At 46.4% G+C, this 6,752-nt stretch overlaps 1 pseudogene; it reads left to right on the plus strand.

Moving 5' to 3' along the window:
• Positions 1-2,908: 2,908 nt before the first annotated feature.
• On the plus strand, positions 2,909-4,297 carry LOC115391120 (serine/arginine repetitive matrix protein 2-like; annotated as a pseudogene).
• Positions 4,298-6,752: the final 2,455 nt, after the last annotated feature.

Below are 6,752 nucleotides of genomic sequence, written 5' to 3' on the forward strand. Positions count from 1 at the left end.
TATGCGTGCTTCTAATTGCTTTGTTAAATAATTTATGAATGGAAGTGAAATCTCTGGCATCGTGGGAGCGGAACTGAAGTCCTGCGGAACCTGGAGAAGGACACGGCCATCCGGAAGCGGTGTGAAATTCGAACAGCAACAATAAACGTGCACTTTCTCTTCACAGTACGTCTGCGCAATCCTCATTTTATCCAAAAAAAAAATGATAGAACAGACTGAAGAAGCCTCTTTGAGGTAAGACGCACATTCTGCTGTTTGCACAGTTTGATCTGCTTCACGCCGCTGACCACTCTTTTCACCGAAGGCGACTATGTCCTGGAAAACAGTCTGCTCCCCGGCCACAGGCATTGTTTAATAATGTTTACTTCTTTCGTTGCGCTGGAGCTAAGAGCGCTTGGTGTCTGCTACAGCTGCACGATTAATGGATTTTGAATCGTAACCGGCTTTTTGGGTTAAGAAGATGTTAAAAATACTGAAATCGTACGTGAACGATTTCAGCTTTTCACATGAACAAGTCCTTTTTGGGGCCTCTGAGCCACCGTAGTTTCTCCGTCCGTCTCATGACGTCATGGCGGAAGTGCGTTCCTGCTCAGCGTCTGGTAACTAACAACAACAAGCATGGCTGCTGCCGGAGGAGTGACATTGCTCAGGGAAGTGAGGTTTAGGCTGAGTTCATCCCGACTTGGGCATCTCGATCGACCTCCGACCTCCTCCTCGAAGCGGCCCCGGCTCCACCCAAGGTAGGTCGACCCAACGAGAAAAAGGTGTTCACACTGTGGCTCCCGGCTTTTTCTTTTACAAAAAGCGACTTTATTCATTTTATTTTTTGTTCCCAGTAGGAACAGGGACCTGGAGTGTGTTAAGATGAGGTGCTCTGAATCTCAGGGGATTCTTGTGTTTATTTTGCAACAGAATTAATTTGAATGAATGAATGAATGAATTTATTTGTTTCGAACAATCAAAAGAAAATGGAAAATAGGTCGTCAACAAAAGCAAACACATGCATAGTAAAATTAAAAGAAAACGAAGATTGCAGCAACAACCTGCATTTGTTACCGATCTACATGTTCGAAAAGGAGTAGGAAGAAGTTAAACTTATTAAATCCTACCCCTTTTATCCTCACTTCCTACAGTGATATTTTAACTTCTACATATTTATACTTTTCATACACAGTCACAGCATAACATTTCCCCTATATAATACTTAATTTCTGTATATAATCTACCTCTACTACATACATACACACACATATATACATTATACACACATACATATACATACAGTATATACACAACTACATACATACATATAAACACATATATACACACATACCTACATATATACATATACACACATACACACATACACACTCACCCATACATATACACACTAGGGATGGGACGAGATCGAATGCCGCAAGATTGAGTACGTTTATATGCAGGCAATAACTCTTTATTAACTGGAATATTGACAGAATAACACATTACACGGCGCACAGCCATATAAACACGTGCAAAACCCTGAATATGGTCATATTCATATTTAAAAACCCGGTCGAAAGGAACATAAAATACTGTTCTGCGCATGTTCTATCCGCAAGGAATCTTGGTCTTTTGAGTCCACAGACTACTTGTGATACAGTTTAATTACTACGACGTAAATAAAATGTGCGGAAACGATCGTTCAGTTCTTCTCTTTTATTGAAAAAACGGTACATCGCATCAATGAACATTTTACCACGTCTTCCCGGCTCACACTCTTTTTCTAACAACATGCAGAGAGAGCCTGCAGCCTGCAGCCTTCTTCCTCTGTGGTGTCTGTGTAAAATAAGGTTGAACATGCAAACAGCACACCTAGTGGCAGGAAGTGCAAATGCAGTCATGGCGTCGTCTGTGCGCCGAGGTTTGAATGGGGAAACAGGAGTCATGGTGCGTTCACTTTTCTATGCAAACTCTATGGTGGACGAGCGTCGTGGAGCGGCGGGGCGGCGCGTCAGGAGCGTCAGTAGCGTCGCTTTTCGAGCGTTTCGAGCGTCGACGCCCACGATGCGCGTCCCCGGCGTCAGAAGTGTCGTGAGCGTCGCTTTTTGAGAGTTGGGAAAACTGAACTTTCGACGCGCTGCCGCTGGGCGTCAACCAATCAGAGACGATCCCTCCGGTGCTACGTCACTACGAGTGATCCGAGGACCGATGCGGGCCGACCAGTGCTGCCAACTTGACGACTGTCTCGCTAAATCTGGCGACTTTCCAAAGCCTCTTGGCGACTGAAATGATCATTTGTTGAACAGAAAAACTAAAATGATTAATCATGGAAACAAAATCTGCAGTTATACTGAAAGTCCAGATTGAGCAGGCTGATTATATTATAAATTATGAAGTGAATATTAATCATTTCAATCCAATAGTTAATACTTTAACTAATGATTAATTCTTTTCTGTGTTAAAGGTGCTGTAGGCAGAATTCCGCATCTCCGCCATCTTGCTTAGGGTTACCTAAGCAAGATGGCGATTTGACCCATCTAAGACGGTGATTTGAAACCCAGCACAGCCAATCCTGTCCTGTTTTCTCTGACATCACGCCCTCACGCAAGTTAAGCCCCTCCCACAAGAACGTGCGACGAACGCCTCTCGACCAATCACGGTTAGAGCCTCAGGGGCTCTTCTGATTGGTCAAAGATACCTGGAGCTGTGAGATTCCTTTTCAGCTCAGAACAGAGACAGATGGAAACGCTGCGCCCTCACGGTAGAGCAGTTATGCTGCACTCCTAAAGGATTATCAATGGATACTCTAACATTTAATCCAAAGAAAACACAGAAACATTAGCATTGACTAGCAAAATCCTGCCTACAGCACCTTTAAATGTCCAGGTGTTTCCAAATCCAAGTCGTCCAAGCTGAAGGTGGTAAAATGGAGGAAGAGATTGCGTCGGCAGAGACCGAACAAGGAGAAGCTGTGAGCAGTGAAGGCGACGCCGTTACAGACGAGGCCGACAGCAGGCCTGTTCAGCGGGGAAGAGGAAGGTCGCAAGACTCCAAGCAGCTGGAGGTTTGTGTTTCAGAGATGGACGTTTCCTCAGGTGATCCCAGTGGTTCACCCTCCCCGAGAGGAAGAGGCCGTCCAAAACTTTCCACCACAAAACACACAGAAGAGGACGGTTTGGAGGACGGCAACAATGACGATCCGGTGCCAAAGGCTCGGGGTCAAGGCAGGCCCAAAGGGTCAAAGAAACAGAACAGTGAAAAAAGCCAGACTGAGCAGACTCCTAAGAAAAGGGGCCGGCCTAGAAAGTCCCTCAGTCACATTCCAGGTGAGGGTGAGAAACCTCCTGACTTACCCAACGGTGGCACCGACAGGCCGAAGAGAGGACGTCCCAAAGCGCATCTTCAAGCGCAAATTAGAAAGTTCAGCAAGTGGGGAAGAGGGCGCAACGCCGAGCGAACGAGGTCGGCCGAAAGGCTCTCTCAACAAGAAGCCCTGGCCAGAGCGGGACGCCGGCGAGGACGCAGAGGCCGACCAGGTCCCAGACCAACCCTGATCAGGGAGGGGGCGGTGGCTTAGAGTGGCGTTGTCCCAGAGCGCCTCGAATGGCATTGCAAAGATGTTGAAGGGGGAGGCCACGAGAAAATGCTTCCCTCCAGCCCTCAGACGGTTCCCAGCCAGTCAAGAGAGGAAGAGGTTGGTTGAAAGGCTCGTCCCAGGAGAAGCCCGCTGCCGATACGACGCTCGGTCAGGCTGGCCGGCTTCGGAAAGTCTCTCAGCTGACTGCAAAAGGGAAGAAGCACAGGCGACTGCGATTATACCCGTGACCGGCCAAAAGAGGGAGGCCGAGGAAGGATCCCTGCCGCCGCCCGATGACTGGAAGAAGCCCAAAGTGTGGAAGCCGAGGAAGGCCGAGGAAGGCCGAGGAAATACCGCCGGGTCGACCCTCCGGAGGGCGCTGTGTCGACTCGCCGCCAGAGCCGCGGCCGGCCCCGCAAGTCCCAGCCCAGAAAAGGCGCTCATCTGTGTAAAAGTGTCCCGGCAGCTCCGCAGCAGTCCTGCGACAGCCCACCGAGAAAAAGGGGCCGTCCCAAAAAGAGCGAGGACGGCGCCCCGCAGAAGAAGAGGGGTCGTCCTCAGGGCTCTTTAAACCGAGCCAGAAGTAGAACGCCGCCCGGCGACGGCCTCCCCAACCACTCTGACCCGCCCAGTGACTCTGAGGCTGAGGAGGTGGAGGAGGGGGCGGAGCTCGCCACTGCATCCGCCGAGCTGCCAGTCCATACAGAAGACCCCAGTCAGGACACGGTCGCCATCTGACCAAAACACACACACACGCACATGTTGCTGTAGTAATTACATTTTAAAACATTTTCATCAATGGGAAAAGAAAAGAAGAAAACAGTTTTTCATTTTGTCAGCTGGCTGGGCGAGATGTTCTGTCGCTCCTCTGTTTCTCTGACTCGGCTTCTTGTTTTCACTGTGCTTCATTTACTTCTTGTTTTTTAATACATTTGTTTTTTTGTCATCTGAGTAGGAAAGCTCTAATAATGTTTTGCGAGGACTGGCTGACACGGCGGTGGCTCTGATGGAGAGACTGTTCTGTTTTCATTGTGCCTCTCGGCTGCAGTGTTTGTTCCTTTAGTTTTCAGTAAAACGGTTGCTGGGAAGTTTTTCGAGTGGTAGGAAATCCCAGAGAAATGTTAGACTGTTAGGAAATGTAGGTCAACGCAGTTTCATATTCAGCAATTCCTTTTTTTTCTTTTTTTTCATCTGTTAAAAAAAGTCCATGGAATTGGTAGATTCATTTTGATTTTAAATCCATTCACCTTTTGTTTCCATTCCTCTGAAATCTCCATAAACATCCGTTCTAGCAGGTTTGGGACTCGGTGTCTTGCCATATGATTGCAAACTTTTTTATTTGTTGTCTGTGGAATGTTTCCCCAGACTGGTTTTTAATGGTTTTTGCTGTCCCTTACATCAAAATAAAGAAAATAAAACCCTTTTTTTTTTTTTTTTTTTTTTTTTTTTTTGTCATTGAGATTAAAGCTCGTGTCCGGAGTTTCTGTTTGTTTCCAGTGTACGAGGGAGAACCCTAAAGAAACTAGAGTTCAGTCATAAAATATTAATAATAATGAGTTTCGACTTCTGGCCGTCAGATGTGCTACAGGTAAACCTCATGCATGTCTGCGAAAAATCTGAGATCCCAGAGTGACCCTGACGTCTGTCACGTGCTATTTATAGTAACAGAGTGCTGCACCCCTCTGCGATTTCTCCACAATGGCGACAGTGACTGGACAGCCGGCTGAACTGGACACGCTGGTGATTGGCAGCTCTATAGTTAGAGACGTGAAGCTGCCAGCGGTGAAGGTTAGGTGTTACTCGGGGGCCAGAGTGGGGGACATCGAGGGGAACCTTAGGCTTTTAAAACAGGAAGGTAGGAGATTCCGTCGAGTCGTGATTCACGCAGGCGGTAATGATGCCTGGTGGAGACAATCAGAGGTGCTCAAATTACAAGTAGCCTCGGTGTGTGAATTGGCTAAGTCGATGTCTGATGCTGTAATATTCTCTGGTCCCCTGCCCAATTTGGTCAATGATGAAATGTATAGCCGACTTTCATCATTCAATCGCTGGTTGTCTAGATGGAGTGAGGAAAACGGAGTTATTTTTCTAAACAACTGGTGCACCTTCTGGGGAAAGCCTGGGCTCATCCGCAGGGACGGCATCCACCCAACTTTGGATGGTGCAGCCCTTTTAGCTCGCAATATGGCTGATCGGCTTAGTACCCTAAATTGACAAACCAGCTATGAGCCCCGGGCGCAGAGCAGTCGTGTAGAACGCCCCTCTGTTGATCTAGTTGATCCCGTCACTAATCCTGCTCCCGGATTTTTACAAGTCAAGCATGGAGGTTTACCTAGGCTAACAGAGACTGAGTCTGTCCATAGTGCTCAAAGCATTAGAAAAAAGTCAATGGGTAAAAAGCTTAACACCTGTACGAGACAGAATAACTCTTCCAGTAGGAAATACATAAAATGTGGTCTACTAAACATTAGAGCAATCTCCACTAAATCGCTGTTAGTTAATGACCTTATCGGTGACAATAACATCGATCTCCTTGCTCTAACAGAAACTTAGCTTCAGCAAGATGACTATGTGAGGCTCAATGAATGTACCCCTCCAACCTATGTTAATTTCCAAACAGCTAGATCAACAGGTGGAGGTGGAGGTGTGGCAGTGATATCCCACTCCAGTCTTCTTCTTAAACCCAAAACTGATGTTAAATTCAACTCTTTTTAAGGCTTAATACTAACGCTTACTTGTCCAAATTGGAAGAATCAAAAGGCTGTGCTATTAATTACTGTGTATCGACCTCCTGGTCCTTACTCTGACTTTTTAACTGAGTTCTCAGAGTTTTTAAGCAATATAGTATTGGCTCATAACAAGATCCTTATAATAGGTGACTTTAACATCCATGTGGATGATTCTGGTGACAGTTTGAGTAATGTGTTTATTGCAGTATTAGATAGTATCGGTTTCACTCAAAATGTTGATGAATCCACTCATAGTCACAAGCACACCCTGGATCTGGTCTTAACATATGGGATAGAGGTCAGGGACCTAAATGTTCTCCCTCAGAACCCCATACTCTCAGACCATTTCTTAATTACTTTTCAGGTTTTGATTGAAGACTACTCTGCTCAAAAAGATAAAATTCAGCTGATACGGACATTATCTGAAAAATCTGTGGCTCGGTACAAAGAATTGATCCAGCCTG

The sequence above is a fragment of the Salarias fasciatus genome, chromosome 6 (genome assembly GCF_902148845.1).
Source record: "Salarias fasciatus chromosome 6, fSalaFa1.1, whole genome shotgun sequence".
NCBI classification, from domain to species: domain Eukaryota; kingdom Metazoa; phylum Chordata; class Actinopteri; order Blenniiformes; family Blenniidae; genus Salarias; species Salarias fasciatus.